General features: G+C 37.6%; 1 protein-coding gene and 1 pseudogene across 2 annotated transcripts in view; both read left to right on the top strand.

Annotated features, from left to right (window-relative positions):
- The window catches only part of URGCP (upregulator of cell proliferation), an 82,256-nt gene that overhangs the window by 3,877 nt on the left and 53,363 nt on the right, over positions 1-25,016 (top strand). The window lies entirely within an intron of this gene.
- LOC124243743 (NTF2-related export protein 2-like) lies at positions 16,767-19,860 on the top strand (annotated as a pseudogene).

Here is a 25,016-nt window from a genome sequence, read left to right as displayed (position 1 = left end):
CCAGAGGGATGTGACATTTATAAGTCTTATTACTGCTTAAGTCTGATCGCTTTGTTAAGTTGATATTTGTCAGATTTCTACACAGTGAAGATAAAAAAATCTCTTTTTAAATTAATAAGTAGTTTGTGGGGAGAAACTTTGAAGCTATGTGAATACTTTATTTTTTATCATGCTTTGATCTACTAATTTTAGATTCCATTCTTGCCTACAGCAGTTATTATTGTGGTGTTTATCAAATGTTAATTTTCTTTTTCTAGTTTTCTTTCTGCATTTATTAAGTGGAATTCTACTGTAAGGAAGAGCTGTCCTTTCTCTGTTGTTATTTGTTTATTCAGTTATTTTGTTTATATCAGTGTGGACTCATGTATTTTTATTCTATCAGTTTTAATCCATTAGTATTATTTTATAAGTTGCTCAAATTGTCCTAGATGTCTAAGATGGCCCCCAACAATCCCCACGTCCTAGTATTCAGGCCCTTGTATAATCTCCTCTCCTTTAGTGTGGGCTGGATTTAGTGACATTTCTAATTAACTGGAAAGGTGATGAGATGTCACTTCTGAGATTAGGGCAAGAAAAAGACTGGCTTCTATCTTGGGTAGCCTCTCTTTCCCTCTCATTTTCTTGCTGCCTCGTTCCCTCTCTCTTTCCCTCTCCCTCCCTCTGATGGAAGCCAGCTGCCATATTGTGAGCTTCCCTGTGGAGAGGCCACTGTGCCAAGGAACTGAGAGAGGCCTCCTGGCAAAACAGCTAGTAAAAAACTAAGGCACTCAGTCCAACACCCCACAAGGAACTGAATCCTACCAACACCATGTGAATGAGCTTGGAAGTTGATCCTTCTTTATTCAGGCCTTAGGATGATCCTGGTTGATAGCTTACCTGCAATCCCATGAAAATCCTTGAGTCCAAGGAATCTGTATTAGTTTGCTAGGACAGCCCTAGAAAATACCACAGATGAGGTGACTTAAACAGCATAAATTTATTTTCTGACAGCTCTGGAGGTTAGAAGTCCACGACCAAGGTTCTGGCTGACTTAGTTTCTGGTGAGGGCTCTCTTCCTGGTTTGTAGATGGCCTCCTCATTTTTGTCTTTATCTTCACATGGTCTTTATTGGTGGGTGAACACAGGGAGTGGGGGTTGGTGGAGAGTGCTAGCTCTCTGATGTTTTATAAGGACATGAGACCTATTGGATCAGAGCCTCACCTTCATGACTTCATTTAACCTTACAGTCAGGTGCCACATAATGTTTCGGTTAACAACGGACTGCATATACAATGGTGGTCCCTTAAGATTAGTACCTTATAGCCTAGGTGTATAGTAGGCTAAACCATCTCGCTTTGTGTAAGTACACTCAATGATGTTTGCACAACAACAAAATCACCTAATAATGCATCTCTCAAAAGTATCCTCATCACTAAGTGATTCATGACTGTAATTACTTCCTTAGAGGTCCCATGTCTAAATATAGCCACACTGGAGGTTAGGGCTTCAACATGAATTTTAGGGGGAAAATAAACATTCAGTCCATAACAGTGATGAAGGACTAAATGTTTCCCCCTGCAAAGATCAGGAATAAGGCAAGTTTGCTGTCACTACTCTCTACTGTTGTACTGGATGTTCTAGTTATTTCTGTAAGGCAAGAGGAAAACAGGCAGACAGAGTGGAAAGAAGCAAAAGTGTCTTTATCACAGATAGCATGCTTGTCTACACAGAAAATCTGAGGGAGATTACAAAAACTTCTAGAACTGTTAACAGTTAGGCAGTGACAGATGCAAGATCAATATACACACATCAGTTGTATTTCTATGTGCCAGCAACAAACAATCAGAAATTGAAAAATTTTAATGCCATTTACAGTACTAAGAAAAATATGAATTGTTTATGAATAAACTTGAAAAAAGATGTGGAAGACCTTTACACAAAACTATAAAACATTGCTTGGAGAAATTAAAGAAAATCAAAGTAACAGAGAGCTATACCATGCTCATGGGTTGGGAGACTCACTGTTCTTAAGATATCAGTTCTTCCTAAGTTAGTCTATATATTCAATACAATCCAAATAAAAATCACAGCAAGCTCTTTTGGTGGAAATTGGCAAACTGATTCTAATATTTATATGGATACATCAAGGACTCAGAATGAGCAAACCAACTTTGAAGAAGAACAAGTTGGAGGACTCAAACTATATGATTACAAGCTATACTATAAAGCTACATGTTTAAGAAGCTGTGGTGTTGGCATAAAGATAGGTTAGTCAATGAAAAAGAATAGCAAGTACAGAAATAGACCCACACATTTATTTTTGAAAAAGGTGCTGCTATAGGCTGAATGTATGTGTCCCTGAAATTTCATATATTAAATCCTAGCCCCCACTGTCGTGGTATTAGGAGGTGGGGCCCTTTGGAAGTGACTAGGTCATGAGGGCGGAGTCCTCATGAATGTCATTAGTCCCGTTTTAAAAGAGACCCTAGAGAGTTCCCTTGCCTCTTCTGCCATGTGAGGATACAGTGCAAAGAGAGCCATCTGTAAATGAGGAAGTGGGCCCTGCCAGATATTGAATCTGCTGGTGCCTTGATCTGGGACTTCCCAGCCTCTAGAACTGTGAGAAATTTCTGTTGTTTATAAGCCATGCAATCTATGGTATTCTGTTTATAGCAGCCCAAGTGGACTAATACAGTTACCAATGCAATTCAGTGGAGAAAAAATATTTTCAACTAATGGCTCTGAAACAGCTGGATAGCTATATGCATAAAAAGTAACTTCAACCTTTATCTGATACTATACGCCAAGATTAAAAAGAGTGGATCTTAGATCTAATTGTTAAATTAGGTTAAAACTATAAAACTTATAGCAAAAACATAGAAAATCTTTATGGCCTTGGGTTTGACAAAGGTATTTTAAATATAAATCACCAACTATGAAAGAAAACACTAATAAATTGGGCTTTACCAAAACATAAGAAAACTCTGGTAGAGAGAAGATGGCAGACTGGTAAGGAACTTTGGGACCTGAGAGACATGGCAGTGAGTTCTCTTTTAGCTTAATATATCCTGGACTGGGTGCTGGAGAAGCTAGCAACCTGGAAACACCAGTGCGAGCAGGAAAAAAAAGCCCCAACAAAAGCCTCACTTTCACCAAAGGACCAGGCAACTTAGCAAGATAGAAAACTTACAGACAATAACTGCTTTACTCCTGCCAAATACAATGGAACAAAATAGCGCCCCATCCCGATCAGCAAAGGTTAAGTGGGGACCCTAGACTTCCATGATAGTCATGTTGTAGAGACAGTCCTCCTCCCTTGTTGAGGTGATGTCAGAAAAGGCCAAGAGGAGCTGGGATTGTCATGGCCGTCCAGTGGTAATGAGACCTTTCTCCCCTCACAGTGTCTATGAAAGTCACATGGGGAGCAGATACAAGGCATTCCTCCCCCTCTGTATTATGGTTCTTCAGAGAAACTAGAGAGGGTGGGAAGAAGGTGAAAGATGTAAGATACTGGCTCACAGGATTATGGAGGCTGAAAAATCCCATGATCTGCTATCTACAAGCTGGAGATCCAGGAAAGCTGGTGGTATAGTTTGAAGATCTGAGAGCTGTGGAACTAATGGTGTGGATCCCAATCTGTGTCTGAAGACCTGATAATCAGGAGCACTGAGGGCAAGAGAAGATTGATGTCTTTGCTCAAGCATTCAGGCAGAGAGCCAATTTAAATTTACTTTGTCTTTTTGTTCTATTCAGGCCCTCAACAGATTGGATGATGCCCACCTACATTGGGCAGGACTATCTGCTTTACTCAGTCCACCAATTCAAATGCTAATCTCTTCTGGAAACACCCTCACAGACACATCCAGAAATCTTTAACCAGATATCTGGGCATTCTGTGTCCCCATTAAGTTGACACATAAAATTAATCATACACTCTCCCAGCCAGGGTGGTGGACTTCCACTTTGCACTAATGAGGTGGGGTCTTCCTTCCTATGCTGGTGTGATGTCAGAGGAGGTCTGCAGAACAGAAGATTTAAATGAGATCCAGAGTCTCATAACATAATGCCCTAAATGTCCAGGGTACAATTGAAAATCAGTCATCATGCCAAGAACTAAGACTCTCTCAACTTGAGTAAGACAATAAGATAAGACAATCATCAGATGCCAAACCAGAAATGATACAGAGATTGGAATTACCTGACAAATATTTTAAAGCAGGCATCATAAAAATGCTTTAATGAACAATTACAAAAATGGTTGAAACAAATAAATTAGAAGAAAGTCTCAGCAAAGAAATATAAAATACAAAGAGGAACCAAGTGGAAATTTTAGAACTGAAAAATACAATAAAGGAAATAATAAACTCACTAATGGACTCAACAGCAGAGGGGGGATGATGGAGGAAAGGATCAGTGTAAGTAAAGATAAAACAAGAGAAACTAACCCATAGAACAATACAGAGTAAATAGTTTGGAAAAAAAAGTAAATAATGTCTCAAGGACCTGTCGCAGTATAACAAATGATCTAACAGTCATTTCATCTAAGTCATAGAGGGAGAGGAGAAAGAAGATGGGGCTGAAAAAGTATTTGAATAAGTAATGGCTGAAAAATCCACAAATTTGGCAAAAGATATAAACCTACACATTCAGGAAGCTGAGCTAACCCCAAATAGGATACACTGCAAAAAAGATCATGCCAAGATACATCACAGTCAAAATTCTGAAAACTAAAGACAAAAAATCTTGAAAGCAGGAAGAAATAATACTTTACCTGTAAGTAAAAAACAGCTTGAATTACAGCAGATTTCTTTTCAGAAACCAAGGAGACCAGAAGGAAGTGGCATGGCAATTTCAAGTAGTGAAAACAAAGATCTGTAACTCAGAATTCTATATCTGGTGAAAATATTCTTCAGGAACAGAGTGAAAATCAAGACATTCTCAGATGAAGGAAAAGTAAGAGGATTTGTCACCAGCAGAGCAGATCTACTGTTAAAAAAAAAAAGGCTAAAGGCATTCTTGTATTGGAAAGGAAATAATAAAAGAAGGACTCTTAAAACATCAGGAAGTGAGATAGAACAATAGAAAGGGTAAAAATACTACTGAATACAATGCATTTTTTTCTCTTCCTGTGTTTTCTAAATTATATTTGATTGTTGAAAAAAATTGTAAGATTGTCTCATGTGGATCTCAAGGTGTGTAGGGGGAATATTTAGGATAATTGTATTATAAATGACAGAGAGTAAAGGAACTTAAAGGATTTTAAGATTCCTACACTTCACTCAACCTGGTGAAATGTCGACACCAGAGGACTGAAAAGTTCTGTATGCATAATATAATACCTAGAGCAACTACTAAATATCTGTACAGAGATACATTCAAAAGTACTATTGATAAGATGGAATTCTAATAAAAGGTACAAGTAACACGAAGGAAGGCAGAAAAAAACAGAAATGAAGAGCAGAGGAAAGAAACGGAAAACAAAATGAAACAAAAACCCCACTGAAGTCCTAGCATATCAGTAATTATATTAAATGTAAATCTCTGAATACACCAATTAAAAAGAGGAATGAATAAAAAACAGGACCCTTGGGCCAGCCCGGTGGTGCAGCGGTTAAGTTCGCACATTCCGCTTCTCGGCAGCCCGGGGTTCGCCAGTTCGGATCTCGGGTGCGGACATGGCAGTGCTTGGCAAAAGCCATGCAGTGGTAGGCATCCCACATATAAAGTAGAGGAAGATGGGCATGGATGTTAGCTCAGGGCCAGTCTTAGCAAAAAGAGGAGGACTGGCAGTAGTTAGCTCAGGGCTAATCTTCCTCAAAAAAAAAAAAAAACCAGGACCCTACTGAGCCATCCCTGATGGCCTAGTGGTTGAAGGTCAGCATACTCTGCTTCAGCAGCTGGGCTTCAGTTCCTGAGTGCAGAACCACACCACTCATCTGTCAGTAGCCATGCAGTGGTAGCAGCTCACATAGAAGAACTAGAAAGACTTACAACTATAATATACAACTATGTACTGGGGCTCTGGGGTGGAAAAATAAAACCCAGAACCCTACTCTTTGCTCCTCGCAAGAAACTCAGTTCAAAAGTAATGGTATAGATAGGTTGAAAGTAAAAAGATGGAAAATGATATGCAATGCAAACAATCAAAAGAAAGCAGAAGTGACTATATTAATGTCAGATAAAGTAGACTCCAGAGCAAAGAAAATTACTAGGGACAGAGAGGGGCATTTCATAATGATAAAAGGGTCAGGCTATCAAGAAGACATGGCAATCTTAAATTTGTATGCACCAAACAACAGAGCTGCTAAATACATAAAGCAAAAATAGGCACAAATGAGAAGAGAAATAGACATATCCATGATTATAGTTGGAGACTTCAATACTCCTCTTTTAATAATTGATTGAACTACACAGAAAATAAGGATATATAATAACAAACCGTACCATCAATCTATAGGATCCAGCACACACACACACACACAGAACACTTCACCCAACAACAGCAGAATACACATTCTTTTCAAGTTCCCGTGGACAGTACACCAAGATAGACCATTTACCATGATAGGACCATAAAGTAAGTTTTAATGTATTGAAATCATACTGTGTGTGTTGTCACCACAGTGGAACCAAAATAGAAATCAGTAACAGAAAGATAACAGGAAAATCTCCAAACAGTTGGGAACTAAACAACAAATTACTAGATAATGTAGGGGTGAAAGAAGAAATCTCAAGAGAAATAAAAATCATATTGAACTGGATGAAAATGAAAGTAAAACATACCAAAATTTGTGAGATGTAGCTAAAGTGTGTGGAGAGGAAAATTTATAGCACCAAATTCTTATATTAGAAAAGAGGGGGGCCAGCCTGGTGGCACAGTGGTTACGTTTGCATGTTCTGCTTTGGCAGCCTGGGGTTTGCCAGTTCAGATCCTGGGTGTGGACCTATGCACCACTTGTCAAGCCATGCTGTGGCAGGCATCCCACATATAAAGTAGAGGAAGATGGGCACGGATGTTAGCTCAGGGCCAGTCTTCCTCAGTGAAAAGAGGAGGATTGGCAGCAGATGTTAGCTCAGGGCTAATATTCCTCAAAAAAAAAAAAAAGAAAGAAAGAAAGAAAAAGAAAAAAGGGAAAGCCTCAAGAAAATCATCTGTGCTCTCACCTTATGATACTATAAAAAGAAGAGCAAGATAAACCCAGAGGTGCAAAAGGAAGTAAATAATAAAAGAAGAAATCAATGAAATTGAAAAGAGAAAATAAAAAGTTGGTTCTTTGAGAAGAAAAGGAGAGATTACCCAACTCATTTTATGAGGACAGTATTATCCTGATACCAAAACCATACAAAGACCATCCAAAAAAGGAAAACTATGGATTAATATCTTTCATGAATACAGATGCAGAAATTCTCAGTAGGACATAATACGTGGAATTCAGCAATAGTTAAAAGGAGATATGGGATTCTGGGAAGATAACAGTAGGAAGCACCAGGAATCTCTCTTCTTGCCCAGACAATTGTACAGGCAGAATCTGCTTCATATAACTATGTTAGAAGTCTGGAGTCTATTGAAAAACTGTAGCTTCCAGGAGATGGCTTGAATGGGAAATTGCAGTTAATTTTGGTCAATTTCAGCAGTGACCACTCATCCCTCCCCCTCAGCTTTGTGACAGTCACATGCTTTTGTCCAGGAGCAGTTTAGATGTAGCTTGCTGAGCCAGGATGGACAATAAGGATGTTCTCCAAATACCAGAAATCTATTTTCTGATTGCTGTTTGCTGCTTTTGATCATGGAAGTACAGACACAGGTGGGCAGCCATTGCTATACCCCTCCCCACAGGGCACAAGTTCCTTGCTTTACAGCTAAAGCAATTTCCAGGAGACTTAAAGAGCTGGCACTTTCCCCTTATCTTTATTTATCTATTTTCCCAATGTTGGGAGCCAAACGTTTGAGGACTATGACATTTAAAAGTAACCACATATGCAGGGGAATTTAGAAAGCCAGCATGTGTGACTAGGGAAGAGCACTGTCTCAGAAAGACCCAAGAAGACCTTAATTTTACACCTCAGGCTGGTTCCTGGCACTGCAACAGCCTACAATAATTTTAAAAAAGATAAACTAAAACAAAAGAAAGGAAACCCTGGGTAAAGGGGAGAATCTCATTTCTAGACTTACACTATTAGATTCAAATGTCAAGTTTTCAGAAAAAAAATTACAAGATATGCAAAGAGGAAAGTATGACCCCTTCAAAGAAAAATAAAAAAACCTCAACAAAAACTGCCTGGTGAGAAAGGCCAGATGGCAGACCTACTAGACAAAGACTTTGAAACAACTGTCTTATTTTTATTTTTTATTTATTTTTTTTTTGAGGAAGATTAGCTCTGAGCTAATATCTGCTGCCAGTTCTCCTCTTTTTGCTGAGGGAGACAGGCCCTGAGCTAACATCCATGCCCATCTTCCTCTATTTTATATGTGGGATGCCTACCACAGCATGGCTTGCCAGGCAGTGCCATGTCCGCACCTGGGATCCAAACTGGCAAACCTTGGGCCACTGAAGCGTAACGTGTGAATGTAACTGCTGCACCACCAGGCCAGCCCCAGAAACAGCTGTCTTAAAGATGCTCAGAAAACTAAAGGAAGACATAGAGAAAGTCAAGAAATGATATCTGAACAAAATAGAAATGTCAATAGGGAAAAAATATACGAACATACCAAAAAATTCTGGAACTGAAAAGTAGAATAACTTAGATAAAAAATTCACTAGAGGGATTCAAAGGCAGACTTGAGAAGACAGAAGAAAGAGCCAGTGAACTAAAAGATAGGACAATTGAAATTATCAAGTCTGATGAACAGAAAGAATAAAGATTCAACAAAATTGAACAAAGCCTAAGGAACCCATAGGACACTTTCAAGAGGATCAACATACGCATTTTGGGAGTCATTTTGGGAGTCCCAGAAGAAGAGAGAGAGAGGGGCAGAAATTGTTTGAAGAAATAATGCATGGAAACTTCCCAAATTTGAAGACATGAATATAAACATCCAAGAACCTTAACAAGCTACACATAAGATGAATTTAAAGAGAGCCACACTGAGTCATGTAACTGTCAAAAGCAAAAGGCAAAGAGAATCTTGAGAGCAGCAAGAGAGCAGTGGCTTGTCACATAAAAGGTATCCTCAATAAGATTATCAGCAGACTTCTCACCTGAAAATTGGAGGCCAGAAGTCAGTGGGCTAGGAGCTGGTCCCATGGCCGAGTGATTAAGTTCACGTGCTGTGCTTCAGCGGCCCAGGGTTTTGCTGGTTCGGATCCTAGGTGCAGACATGGCGCCGCTCCTTAGGCCATGCTGAGGCAGTGTCCCACATGCCACAACTAGAAGGACCCACAACTAAAAAAAATAGACAATTATGTACTGGGGGGATTTGGGGAGAAAAAGCAGAAAAAAAAAAGATTCGCAATGGTTGTTAGCTCAGGCACCAATCTTTAAAAAAAACCAAACTGTCAAGCAAGAATCCTTTATCCTCCAAAACTATCCTTCAGAAGTGACAGAGAAATTAAACCTGAAGCCAGCAGAAGGAAGGAAATACTAAAGATTAGAACAGAGATGAACAAAATATAGAATAGAAAAACAGTAGAGAAAATTCAAACAAAATTTTTTTGAAAAGATGAATGAAATACACAAACCCTTACCTAGATTGACTAAGAAAAAAAAAGACTAAGGAGGATTCTGGGAAGATGGTGGAGTTGGAAGCACCAGGAATCTGTCTCCCATCTGGATAACAATTGCATTGGCAGAATCATCTGATGTTAACTATCCTGGAACTCTAGAGACTCTTGAACCTTGCAACTTTCAGGGGAAGGCTTGGGTGGTAAATTTTGGTCAATTTCATCTCGTAGAACAGTAGCAGCTATCCATCCCCAACCCCCAGCCATGTGGCAGGCATCTGTGCACTTGTTCCTGGAGCAGCTTGGACACAGCTTCTGGGAGCCCAAGCAGGGGTAGGGGAGCAAGTAGGACCCTGTCCTCCAAATAGGGATCTGTGTTCTGGTCACTGATTTCTGCTTCTGATCACAGAGGTGCAGATAAAGAGGCGGGAGAGCCATTGTTGCACCTCCTCCCATTATTGCAAGCCCCTCTCCAGTCTGGATTGAGTGTCTTCTAGGATATTTAAAGGGCCGGCAGTCTTTTCTCCCACTTCATTTTTTGCTTTTTTCCTTTTTGGGTCCAGATATTAAAGACCAGGGTATTAAAAAAAAACTGCATATGGGGGAAAATTAGAAAGTGACTGTGCATGCCCAAGAAAAGGCTCAAAAAAGACATAAGAAGACATTAAGTTTACACCTCAGGCTAATCCTAGGCATGGGGAGGCTACAAGAACAATAATAATAGTAAAATAAAAAACAGCAAACCTTGAGGAAGGGGGAGAATCTGATTTCCAGAGTTACCACATTATTAAATTCAAATGGCCAGTGTTCAGCAAAAGTCACAGGGCATACAAAGAAACAGGAAAGTATGTCCTGTTCAAAGGAAGGAAAAACAATATAACAGAATGTGTCCCTGAAAAAGACTTATTGGAAGATATATTAGACAAAGACTTTAAAATAGTGGTCTTAAAGATGCTGAAAGAATTTTAAAAAAGATCTGGAAAAAGTCAAGAAAATGATGTGTGAACAAAATAGAAATATCGATAAAGAGATAGGAAACCTAAAAAGAAACCAGAACAAAATTCTGAGGCTGGAAAGTATAGGAACTGAAATGAAAAAAATCACTAGTGGGATTTAAAGGCAGATTTGAGCAGTCAGAACAATGAAGCAGTGAACTTGGAGACAGGACAATGGAAATTATTGAGGCTGAGGAACAGAAAGAGAAAAGATGAAGAAAAGCTGTCAGAGCCTAGATGCCTATGGGAAACCATCAAAAGCACCAACATATACATTGTGGGAATCCCAGGAGAAGAGAGAGAAAGGGGCAGAGAGAATATTTGAAGAAATAATAGCTGAAAACGTCCCAAATTTGAAGACATGAACATAAACACCCATGAAGCTCAATGAACTCCAAGTAAGATGAACTCAAAAATACCCACTCTGACACACATTATAATCAAACTTTCAGATGCCAAAGACAAAGGGCACATCTTGAAACAAGCAAAAGAGAAGCCAGTCATCACATACAAGTGATCCTCAAAGATTATCTGCAGATTTCTCATTAGAAACTTTGAAGACCAGAAGACAGTGGATGGATATATTCAAAGTGCTAAAAGAAAAATGTCTGTCAACGAAGAATCCTAAATCCAGCAAAACTGTCCTTCCAAAGTGAGGGAGAAATCAAGACCTTCATAGATCAACAAAAGCTGAGGGATTTCCTGACCACTAGACCTGTCCTGCAAAAAAATGCTTAAGGGAATCCTGCAAAGTGAAAGGACACTAGACAGTAACCTGAAGACATAAGGAGAAATAAAGATCTCAGTAAAGATAAATACACAAACAATTATGAAAGTTAGTGTTATTGTAACAATGGTTTGTAACTGTACTTTTTGTTTTCTACAGGATTTATGAGACTAATACATTTAAAGAAAAAGCAGTTATTAATGTAGTAACTAGTGTTACTGTAATTTTGGTTTGTAACTCCAAATCTTTTTTTCTACATAATTTAGGATACTAATGCATTTAAAGGAATTATCAGTTTATGTTTTTGAGCACACAATGCATAAAGAGGTAATTTTGTGACATCGACAACTAAAAGGGTTGGGGACAGAGTGTAAAGGAGTAGAGTTCTCATGTGTTATTGAAGTTAGGCTGCTGTAAATTCAAAATGGAATGTTTACAACTTTAGGATGTCAATGTAATCCCCTGACAACCACAAAGCAAACAGCTATAGAATATACACAAAAAGAAATTAAGAAGGAATTTAAACATTTCACTACAAAAAATCAGCTAAACACAAAAGAAGACAGGAATGCAGGAAATGAGGGAGAAAAAAGCTATAGGATATAGAGAAAACAACTATCACAACGACAGAAGTAAGTCCCTACATACCAATAATTCTTTAAATGTAAATGGATTAAACTCTACAGTCGTAAGACAGAGATTGGCAGAATGTATAAAAACACATGATCCCACTATATGCTGTCTACAAGAGACTCACTTGAGATCCAAAGACACAAATTGTTTGAAAATGAAAGGATGGAGAAAGATAGTCCATGCAAATAGTAATCCAAAGAGAGCAGGAGCAGCTATATTAATTTCAGACAAAATAGACTTTAAATGAAAAACATTTACAACAGACAAAGAAGGACATTACATATAAACAAATATTTCAGTACAGCAGGAAGTGATAACAATTATAAACATTTATGCACCTGATGATAGACCATCAAAATATATGAAGCAAAAACTGACAGAATTGAAGGGAGAAATAGACATCTCTGCAGATATCTGTATAGATATCTGTACAGTAATAGTTGTAGACTTCCATAATCCACTGAGGATAATAGATAGAACAATCAAACAGAAGATAAATCAGCAAATAGAGGACTTAGCACAATAAACCAACTAGATCTAACAGACATATACAGAACACTCCACCCAACAACAGCATACACATTCTTCTCAAGTGTACATGGGACATTTTCCAGGATAGACCATAACCATATGTAGGGCCACAAATGAAGTTTCAGTAGATGGGAAAAAAATAAACATAATACAAAGTATCTTCTCTGACCACAATGGGATGAAGTTAGAAGTCAATAACATAGACTGGAAAATTCACAAAATTGTGGAAAATAAACAAAACACTTTTAAACAATCAAAGGATTACAGAAGAAGCCACAAAGATATTAGAAGATACTTAGAGGTTAATGAAGACAGAAACACACTATACCAAAATTTATGGGATGCATTGAAAGTGGTGCTAAGGGAGAAATTTATAGCTATAAAAGCTTACAGTAAAAACGAGAAAGATCTCAAAACAGCAACCTAACCTAAGGAACTAGAGAAAAGAGAACAAAATAAACACAAAGCTAGCAAAAGGAGGGAAGTTATAAAGATTAGAGTAGCAGTCAATGCAACAGAGAATAGAAAAGCAATAGAGAAAATCAATAAAAACAAAAGCTGGTTCTTCATTAAGATCAACAAAATTGACAAACCTTTAGGTAGATGGACTAGGGAAAAAAGAGAGAAGATTCAAAGTACTAAAACCAGAAATGAAAGTGGGGACATTACCTATTCCACAGAAATAAAAAGGATTATAGGAGAGTACTATGGACAATTGTATGCTAAAAAAATTGGATAACCTAGACGAAATGGACAAATTCCTAGAAACAGAAAACCTTCCAAGACCAAATCACGGAGAAATAGAAAATCTGAATAGACCTATAACTAGTAAGGAGATTGAAGCAATAATAAAAAATCTCTCCAGAAAGAAAAGCTCTGGTTCTAATGGTTTCACTGGTGAATTCTACCCGATATTTAAAGAAGAATTAATATTAATCCTTTTCAAACTTTTCCAAAAAATTGAAGCCAAACAAATACGTCCTAACTCATTCTATGAGCCCAGCATAACTTTGATACCAAAGCCAGACAAAGACACTATGACAAAAGAAAACTACAGACCAATATCCCTTATGAACATTGATGCAAAAATCCTTAACAAAACACCAGCAAACAGAATTCAGCAGCATATTGAAAGGATTATATATCATGACCAAGTGGGATTTATTCTTGGGATGCAAGGATGGTTCAATGTGCAAAAATCAACCAATGTAATACACTACAACAAAATGAAAGGGGGAAAACCACATGATCATCTCAATTGATGCAGAAAAAGTACTTGACAAAATTCAACACCCTTTCATAATAAACACAACAAACTAGAAATAGAAGGAAACTACCTCCACATAATAAAAGTCATAAGTGGAAACCCACAGCAAACATAATACTCAAGGTGAAAGACTGAAAGGCTTTCTTCTAAGATCAGGAATAAGGCAAGGGTGCTCACTTTTACTACTTCTAGTCAATGTAATACTAAAAGTTCTATTCAGAGCAATTGGGCAAGAAAAAGAAATGAAAGATATCCAAATTGAAAAGGAAGGAGTAAAATTATCTCTTTGCAGGTGATGATGTGATCTTATATGTAGAAAATACTAAAGACTCCACAAAACTGTTAGAACTAATAAGTAAATTCAGCAAAGTACCAGAATACAAAGTCAATACACAAAAATCAGTTGCATTTCCATACATTAACAGTGAATAACCTGAAAAGGAAATTACAAAAGAAATTCCACTTAGAATAGCATCAAAAAGAATAAAATACTTAGGAATTAACTTAACCAAGGAAGTGAAAGACTTGTACATTGAAAACTACAAAACATTGCTGAAAGGAATAAAAGAAGAGATAAATAAATGGACACCCATCCTATGTTTATGGATTGGAAGTCTTAATATTGTTAAAATGTCAGTATTACCCAAAGTGATCCACAGGTTCAATGTAATCTTTATCAAAATCCCAATGACATTTTTCTTGCAGAAATAGAAAATCTCATTCTAAAATTCATATGTAATCTCAAGGGGCAGTGAATAACCAGGACAATCTTGAAAAAGAATACACCCAAAAGACTCACAGTTCCTGATTTCAAAACCTACTACAAAGCTACAGTAATCAAAGTAGTACATTGTTGGTATAAAGACACTAATATAGACTAATGGGATAGAGTAGAGGGCTCAGAAAGAAACCCTCACATATACTATCAAATCATTTTTAACAAGGGTGCCAAGACCATTCAATGGGGAAAGGACATCTCTTCAACGAAACTGGATCTCCACTTGGAAAAGAATGAAGTTGGACCCTTACCTAACACCATATACAAAAATTAGCAAAATGAGTCAAGAATCTAAATGTAAGACTGAAAACAATAAAACCCTTAGAAGAAAACATAGGACAAAAGCTCACCACATTAGGTTTGGCAGTAATATCTTGGATATGACACGAAAAGCATAGGCAACAAAATAAAAAATAGACAGATTTTATGAAAATTTAAAAGTCGGTACATCAATAGACACTATCTGCAGAGTAAAAAGGCAACCCAAAGAATGGGTGAAAATATTTGCAAATTATACATCTCATAGGGATTAATATGTGAATATATAAAGAAGTCCTACAACTCAACAACAGAAAAACAAAGAAACTGATTCAAAAATGGGCAAAAGACTTGAATGGACATTTTTCCATAGAAGATATACAAATGGCCACTAAGCATATGAAGATGCTGAACATCACTAATCATTAGAGAAATGCAAAACAATCAGTAAGATATCACCTCACACCCAATAGGATGGCTGCTATCAAAAAAAGAAAAAACCACAAGTGTTACCAAGGATGTGGAGAATTTGAATTCCTCGTGCCCTGTTGATAGGAACATAAAATGGTGCAATCACTGTGGAAAACAGTGTGGAGTTTCCTCAAGAAATTAAAAATAGTATTATTCGGGGCTGGCCCCGTGGTCGAGTGGTCAAGTTCGCGTGTTCTGCTGCAGGCAGCCCAGTGTTTCTTTGGTTCGAATCCTGGGCACGGACATGGCAATGCTCATCAAACCATGCTGAGGCAGCGTCCCACATGCCACAACTAGAAGGACCCACAATGAAGAATATACAACTATGTACCAGGGAGGTTTGGGGAGAAAAAGGAAAAAAAATATTAAAAAAAAAATAGAATTACTCTATGACCCAGCAATTCTACTTCTGGGTACAACCCCAAAAGAATTGGAAGTAGAATCTTAAAGAGATATTTGTACACCTGTGTTCATAGCAGGATTATTCACAATAGTTAATAAATGGAAGCAACCCAAGTTGTCCATGGACTGATGAATGGGTAGGCAAAATGCGGTATATACATACAAAGGAATATTATTCAGCTTTAAAAAGCAAAGAAATTTTGCCATATGCCACAACATGGATGTACTTTGAGAACACTATGCTAAGTGAAATAAGCTAGTCACGAAAAGATAAATACTGTATGATTTCACTTATATGAGGGAAAATCGTATGACCAGTGAAAATCATAAAGATAGAAAGTAGAATAGTGATTGCCAGAGGCTGTGAGGAAGGGAGAAGGGGGAGTTATTGTTTAATAGGTATAGAGTTTTAGGTTTACAAGAGTTATGGGGATGGATGGTGGTGATAGCTGCACAACAATGTGAATTTATTTAATGCCACTGAACTGTACATTTTAAAATGGTTAAGATGGTAAATTTTTTGTTGTGTGTATTTTAGCTCAATAAAAAAAGCAGGAAGGGAAAAGACTCACTAAAGTCAGAAATGAAAATGGAGACATTACTACCAATTCTACAGAAATGAAAAGGATTATAAAAGAACTATAAGCAATTGTATGTGAACAAATTGGATAACCTGGATGAAAGACAGATTCCTAGAAACAAAACCTACAAAGACTGAATCACAAATAGGAAATCTGAATAGACCTATAACTAATAAGGACATTGAATCAATAATAAAAACTAGGACATTGAGTCAATAATAAAAAATTTCCTGACAGAAAAGCCCTGGGCCTGATGGCTTCACTGGTTAATTCTGTACAACATCTTGAGAAGAACTAACCAATTCTTCCCATACTTCTCAAAAAATTGAAGAGGAGGGAACACTTCCTAACTCATTCTAGGAGGCCAGCATTGCCCTGATACCAAAGCTAGACAAAGACAGTACAAGAAAACTACAGAACAATATCCCTTATGATTATTGATGCAAAATTTCTCAACAAAATACTAACAAACTGAATTCAGCAGCATATTAAAAGGATTATACACCAAGTAGGAGGTGAGCAGAGGAGGAAAGAAGGTACACTGAGAAGTAGCTGCAATTAGAGCTAAAGGGAGGAGAGCCAGAGAAAGAATAAGATTAAAACTATGTGGAAGTTCAGAAAAGACTGGTCTCAGGGAGACAGAAGAAGGCACCAAGGAAAGAGTGACCATTTTCATGAGGAGCCACAATCTAGTCATGCATGCCAAGGGGGCTGGACACATGAGGATGTAGTGTCACTGCTTCTGCTGGAACAGGTTGCTCTGGGCTCCCTGATGGCCATGTCTGTCGATTTTAAAACTTGCGTAGATCAGGCATATAGAGATGCTGAGGAATTTGTCAATATTTACTATGGGACAATGGACTAAAGAGATGGGCACCAATCAGGCTGTAAATGGACAAGGCCCTATTAATATGGAATGGCTAATGTTAACCAATTTTTTTGATGTGTTGCCTTCTAGGGAATTCCCAGTCAATATGGTAGATTGCCAAACTGTTCACTACCCAAGCCCAAAGTACAGTTCTTGTTTTGACCAGTGGAACTGTGAAGTTGGATGGCAACAAACAACACTACGTCAACCAGAACTTCCTGTTGACTGCTCAGTCCACTCATAACAACACCATGTAGAAGATTGCAAGTGATTGCTTCCATTTTCAAGATTGGGCTAGTTGTTAGAGGGGGCAAAATTCCATACTCCTTTGTTTCATTATTTCCAGCTACAGAAATTTATGTGAAGTAATTAATTTGATTGTAGAGGCACTATAAACTAGTTCATGCTGAAACTAAATTTCTTTAAGTTTTAAAATTCTTAGAAGCATCTTTTCTAGGAGCTGCCATTTTGGATTTTTGCTGTTAAGAGCTTTAATGCTAGTTTTTTACGTGCCTTGTATACATTCTACTAATGGCATTCTCATAGCAGTATTAAACACATGATCTCTGTACTGACATGCTCACTGTGAGCCCAGCCTATTGCAGAAATTCAATCCTGCTAGAATGTTATCTATGAGATATTAGCATAATGTAAGTCTCTGGGAGGAAGTGGGGCTTTTTTTGTTATTGCTAGTAGGTTAATTTTGTAGTAAAACACTTGCCTATTTTCAGTAAACAGTGGTAATGCAGTTTTAATATATGGTTTTTTCAAATCAGTTCAATTAAAACATCCCTAATTTAGGTTTGCATAACTACTCTGACATTGGAATTGCATATAGAGATAAGCAGTAGTCTTTTTCATGTTAAGTAATGTCTTTTACGTTAGCATGTTTTCTTATGAAGTAAATAGATCAACTAGAGAGGTGCAAAATGTTCTCACTTGATACCTGAATATGGGGTACATTTGGTGACTTAAAAGCAAAGCTGCTGCTGCTGCTTTTTCTTCTCCTTCTTTTTCTTCTTTTTGCTGAGGAAGATTCACCCTGAGCTAACATCTGTGGCCAACCTTCCTCTATTTTGTATGTGAACCACCACCACAGCACAGCCACTGGGGAGTGGTATAGGTCCATGCCTGGGAAGTGAACCCAGGCTGCCAAAGTGGAGCGTGCCAAAGTTAATCACTAGGCCACCAGGGTTGACCCCAAAGCAAAGCTTCTTAAAAACCTTTTTCTTGGCAGTTCCAGGTCCATAACTTTAGGTAATGAATGGTAGAAGGACTAATAGTTTTAATGACAGAATAGGGAATGAGAAATGTAGCAATCCAGGGCTGGAGCCCAAAGTAAGTATGGATGACCAAATGGTAAGTTTTTGATACTTGTTTTCTACCTCATAAAAATGTAGCCTATTTTTAGGATTTAAATCACTAAGGTAATAAGTATACTCACCAAATGGTCGTGAGTGTCACTTTTGTTCTAAAGTTTTTTCCGCTTCATCTCATACTTATCACCAATATATGTCTCAATTTATTTGAGAACTTATGGAGATAAAATGTCAGCCATAAGCCTAACTCTGTAGCAGGGTCTGACAGGAAAGTTGGAAAAAAAACTGTTAATATCTCTTTGTGACACCATTAACTTCTAAGTCTCCCATGTGAACTTCAAGCCAAAAGTCTCCTGTGTATTACCCACTCCCCAAATGAGTGATTTTTCCTTATATTTTATATTGCTATTAGTTTTTAGTTATTTAAAGTTAAAATTATTTAATTTTATGATTTGTTCTTCCATATGGCATTGAGCAAATAGACCTGTTTTAAAACATGTTCTTGTTGTGTGGCTAACTCTGTCTTTTTAGAGAGAAAATAGAGAGCAGCACACATTTATAAATCCATAAAGTTCAAAAGAACAAGTGGATTAATTTTGTCTCAACTTCTAAAGAGAAGAACCTCACTTTGGTTTTCAGTTAAACTTTAAACTTCTCTTCCATTCTTATAATTTATTTTTTTAATGTAGATGTGCTTGCTTTCTTTCCACATTGCAATTCAAAGTTTGTTTCTTATCGCTAAAATTAAAAACCAGTAATTCATTTACTCTTGCCCCAAATTACACACTATATTTCTGATATAATAATGAAAGAGAATTAAATAGGAGAAAGGGTGGAACTGAAATTCAGACCACACCTTCTTGTAGTACTGATCAAAACATATTCATTATATCCTATTTAAAATGAGCTTATTCTTATTTTGGATTGGCTTTTTAAAACTTTTTAAAGGCTGCATATAACTAGCAGTAACTGAATTGAATGGTTGTATACTATTCATTAATTGTTGTGTGTTTTAAGACTAGTATATAAATTGCTTTTTCCAAATTCTTTATAACTTTTAAATGGCTACAACTACTCTACTACTCTTACATGGACTAGATTGTATATTTCACATGCTAATATTTTTGTAACTCAAAAAAGTAAAATAAAATTTGCCTTGTGACAAGTTTTCTCTCAAAGAAAAAGATCATGACTAAGTGATATTTATTCCTAGAATGTAAGGATGATTCAACATATGAAAATCAATCATTGTAATACACCACATTAACAGAGGATAGGGAAAAAAAATCACATGATCACCTCAACTGATGCAGAAAAAGCATGACACAATTTAACCTTTTCATGATAAAAATGCTGAACAAACTATGAATAGAAGGATACTTCAACTTAATAAAAGCCATATATGAAAAACTCACAGTGAACATCATACTCACCAGTGAAAGACTGAACACTTTTCCTTTAAGATCAGGAACAAGACAAGGATGCCTACTTTCACCACTTATGTTCAACTTCTAGACTTGGAAGTTCTAACCAGAGCAATTAGGCAAAACAAAGGAAATGGAAGACATCCAAATTGGAAAGGAAGAAGTAAAACGATCTCTGTACGCAGATGATATGATCTCACAGGTAAAAAACCCTAAAGGTTTCACACACGCACAAAAATTGTTGGAACTAATCAACAATCTTAGCAAAGTCGCGGGACACAAAATCAACACACAAAAATCAGTTCCATTTCTATATACTAACAATGAACACTCCCTCCAAAATTAAGAAAACAGTTCCCTTTACATTAGCATCAAAAAGAAGAAAATACTCAGTAATACTTAGGAAGCAAGGAGGAGAAATACTTGTAAAATGAAAACTACAAAACGTTGCTAAAAGAAATTAAAGAATACATAAATAAATGGAAGTACATTCCATGTTCACATTGGAAATCTTAATATTGTTAAATGTCAGTACTCCCAAGGAAATCTACAGATTCAGTGAAATCCTTATCAAAACCCCAATGACAGTTTTTTGCTGAAATGGAAAAACCCATCCTAAAATTCATATGGAATCTCACGGGACTCTGTATAGGTAAAACAATCTTGAAAAAGCACAAAGCTGGACGACTCACCTGTCCTGATTTCAAAATCTATTATGAAGCACAGTATTCAAAACAAGTGTACTGGCATAAAGACCAGAATATAGACCAATGGAATAGAATGGAGGGCTCAGAAATAAACCTTCACATAGATGGTCAAATGATTTTCAATAAGGGTGCTAAGACTATTTCACCAAATGGTGCTGAGAAAACTGGATATCCACAAAAGAATGAAGTTAGACCCTAACACCATATACAAAAATCACCTCATGTATTAGCTCGGGCTGCTAACACAAAATACTACTGACTGACAGTACACTGGCAGAACAGTGTAAATTTATTTTCTAATAGTTCCAGTGGCTGGGACATCCAAAATCAAGGTGCCAGCAGGGTTGGTGTCTGGGGAGGATTCTCTTCCCGCCTTGCAAACAACTGCCTTCTTGCTGTGTACTCCTGTGGCCCTTCCTTAGTTTGTATGGTGGCAGGGTGGGGCAGGGGTGGGAGGGAAGCGATCTGATCTCTCTTCCTCCTCTTATAAGAACATTAACCCTGTTGGATTAGGGCCCACCCTTATGACCTCCTGTAACCTTAATCACCTCCTGAAGACCCTATCTCCAAATATATTGACTTGAGGGGTTAGGGCTTAAACATAGGAATTTGAGTGGGACATAATTCAGTTCATAGCAATTCAAAATGGATCTATGACCTAAATGTAAGACCTGAAGCTATACAACTCTTAGAAGAAAATACAGGGCAAAAGCTTCATGTTAGTGAATTTGTTATTGATTTCTTGGATATGACACAAAAAAGGCACAGACAATAAGAAAATAAAAATAGACTAATTGGATTTCTTGAAAATTTAAAAACCTTGTACATCAAAAGTTATCAACAAAGTAAAAAGGCATTGCACAAAATTGGAGAAAATATTTGCAAATCATATATTTCATAAGGGATTAGTATCCAGAATATATAGACAACTTCTAAAACTAAACAAGAGAATAAACTTGATTAAAAAGTGGGCAAAGGACTTGAATAGACATTTCTCCAAAGAAGATACACAAATAGCCAATAAGCACATGAAAACATGTTCAACATCACTAATAATTCAGGAAATACAAATCAAAACTACAGTGAGATACCCTCTCACACCCGTCAGGATGGCTCCCATCAAAAAAACAGAAAACAGGCCGGCCTGTGGCCGAGTGGTTAAGTTCGCGTACTCTGTTTCGGTGGCCTGGGGTTTCGCAGGTTCAGATCCTGGGCACGGACATGACACCACTTGTCGGGCCATGCTGGGGCGGTGTCCCACATGGCACAGCCAGAGGCACTCACAGCTACAATATACAACTATATACTGAGGGGCTTTGGGGAGAAGAATAAAAAAAAAAGATTAACAACAGTTAGTTCAGGTGCCGATCTTTAAAAAAAGAAAACAAAAACAAAATAACAACTGTTGGTGAGGATGTAGAAAAGTTGAAACTTGTGCACTGGTGGTGAGAGTGTAAAATGGTGCAGCCACTGTGGAAAATAGTATGGCGGTTCCTCAAAGAAGTAAACATAGAATTACCATTTGATCCAGCAATTCCACTTCTGGGGTATAGACCCGAAAGAATGGAAAGCAGGGTCTCAAAGAGATATTTAAACACCCTGTATATGTTCGTAGCAGTGTTATTCACAGTAGTCAAGAAGTGGAAGCAACCCAAATGTCCACTGATGGGTGAATAGATAAGCGAAAAGTGGTATATACATACCAAGGAATACTATTCTACCTTAAAAAGGAAGGCAATTCTGACATACGCTACAAAATGGATGAATCTTGAGGACATTATGCTAAGTGAAATAGGCCAATCACAAAAAGACAATATATGATTTTGCTTATATGAAGTACTTAGAGTAGACAAACTCAGAGAGAGGGAGAGTAGAGTGATGGTTGTCAGCGGCTAAGGAGAGGGTGGAATGGGGAGTTGTTTAATGAGTACAAAGTTTTGGTTTTGCAAGGTGAAAAGAGTTCTGGAGATTGATGGTGGTGATGGTAGCACAACAATATGAATGTATTTAATACCATTGAACTGTACACTTAAAAGTGGTTAAGATGGTAAATCTTATGTGTATTTCACTGAAGTAAAAAAAATGAAAAGAAAAAAGATAATTGAGCCATGTTCACAACAGACTTACAGTTTTGACAGCCTTGTGAGTAATGGGCTCAAAAATCAAAACCAAAGACCTGTACCAGAGTCTAAATACATTTGAATCCCAAAGGCCTGTGGCTCTAGGGTAAGTGGGAGCCTGAAGTGACTTCTAATTTCCAGCCCAGGTTTGTACTGCTAGGTGGTCTTGGGGACCTCAAAACTTCAATTTGATTGAGAAAACGGGGAGAAATTCCAGGAGAGGGCCCTTCCAAGGGAGTGAACCCCTAAACTGTATATAAACTCTTCCCAGATCCTCAATGGACAACCAAGACCTGGTGGCCAGGGCACCAGCTACAGTGAGCCCATTGCGTGGAGGACATCTGGAGGTGGCGCCCAGCCTTCCTGTGGACCCCAGTTATTGTTGACTCCTTGTCTTTCAGCCCATAGGACATCCTTGAGCATTTCTTATAGTGCAGGTCTGCTAGTTAAGAAATCTCTTTTCATTTATACTAAAATGATTCCATCTACACCGAATTCTAGAAAATGGAAAATATACTGAAGCAGATTAGGGAGGGAAGAGGGAAGGATTACAAGGAACGTGAGGAAACTTTGGAGGTTGTGGATGTATCCATTATCTTGACTGTGGTGATGGTTTTGTGTGTTTATGCATACATCAAAACTTTTCAAATTATATACTTTAAAGATGTGCAGTTTACTGTATGTCAGTTATACCTCAATGAAGCTATAGTTTAAAAACAGAGAAGTTGAAAGCAATTGAATGGAAAAGATATATCATGCAAACAGTAAACATAAGAAGGCTGGAGTGGCCATACTTGGTCTAATTCCCAGAATTAAAAAGGAGCATTTTATAATGGAAAAAGGATTAATTCATCAGGAAGATGTAACAATGAAAAATGTCTATGCTCCTAATAATTGAACTTCAAAATATATAAAGCAAAAAACTGACAGAAATGAAAGGAGATTGGGGCCAGCCCGGTGGCGCAGCAGTTAAATTCACACGTTCTGCTTCAGCGGCCCGGGGTTCACCAGTTCGGATCCTGGGTGCAGACCTATGCACTGCTTGTCAGGCCATGCTGTGGTAGGCGTACCAAATATAAAGTAGAGGAAGATGGGTACAGATGTTAACTCAGGGCCAGTCTTCCTCAGCAAAAAGAGGAGGATTGGCAGCAAACGTTAGCTCAGGGCTAATCTTCCTCAAAAAAAGAAAAAAAAAAGAAAAAGAAAAAGAAATGAAAGGAGAAATGGATATATCCACAATCAAAATTGAAGATTTTAACTCCCCTCTCTCAGTAACTGATAGAACAGCTAGGCAAAAAATCAACAAAGATGCAGAAGACTTGAACAACATCATCAACCACTTTGACTTAATTGACATTTATAGAACACTGCCCCCAATAACAGCAGAAGACACTTTTCAAGTGCACAGGGAACATCCACTGAGATAGACCCTGCCGTGGTCTGAATGTTTGTGTCCCCCCACAAATTCGTATGTTAAAGTCCTAATGCCCCATATGATGGTGTGGGAGGTGGAGCCTTTGGGAGGTGCTTAGGTCCTGAGGGTGGAACCTACATGAATGGGATTAGTGCTCTTATAAAAGAGGCTCTACAGAGCTCCCTAGCCCCTTCCACCCTGTGAGGACACAGAAGGCACTGGCTGTGAGCCAGGAAGAGGGCCTCCACTAGAATGTGACCATGCTGGCGCCTTGATCTTGAACTTCCCAGCCTCCAGAACTGTGAGAAATAAATATCTGTTTATAAGCTACCCAGTTGATGGTATTTTGTTATAGCAACCTGAATCAACAAAGACACCAAATGCTGGGCCATCAAACAATAACATTCAAAAGACTGAGTTCTCACAGGCTGTTCTCTACCACTATGGAGTTAAATTAGAAAACAATAACAAATGATATCTAGAAAAGCCCCAAATATTTTTTTTTTATTGAGTTGATGATAGGTGACAATCTTGTGAAATTTCAGTTGTACATTAATGTTTGTCATTAGTTGTAGGTGTTGTAGGTGCACCACTTCACCCTTTGTGCCCACCCCCACCCCACCTTTCCCCTGGTATCCACTAAACTGTTCTTAGTCCATAATTTTAAATTCCTCATATGAGTGGAGTCGTACACAGATTATCCTTCTCTAGCTGGTAGAAAAGCCCCAAATATTTTGAAGTTAAACAACACACTTCTAAGTAACTCATGAGAATCTCAAGACTCAAAATTGTTTTTAACTGACTGATAATAAAAATACAACATTTCAAAATTTGTGGCATGTATCTAAAAGGTTAGGAAATTTATCATTTTAAATGTCTA

This window comes from Equus quagga, chromosome 8 (assembly GCF_021613505.1).
Source record: "Equus quagga isolate Etosha38 chromosome 8, UCLA_HA_Equagga_1.0, whole genome shotgun sequence".
NCBI classification, from domain to species: domain Eukaryota; kingdom Metazoa; phylum Chordata; class Mammalia; order Perissodactyla; family Equidae; genus Equus; species Equus quagga.
This window is presented reverse-complemented; position numbering and strand designations above follow the sequence as displayed.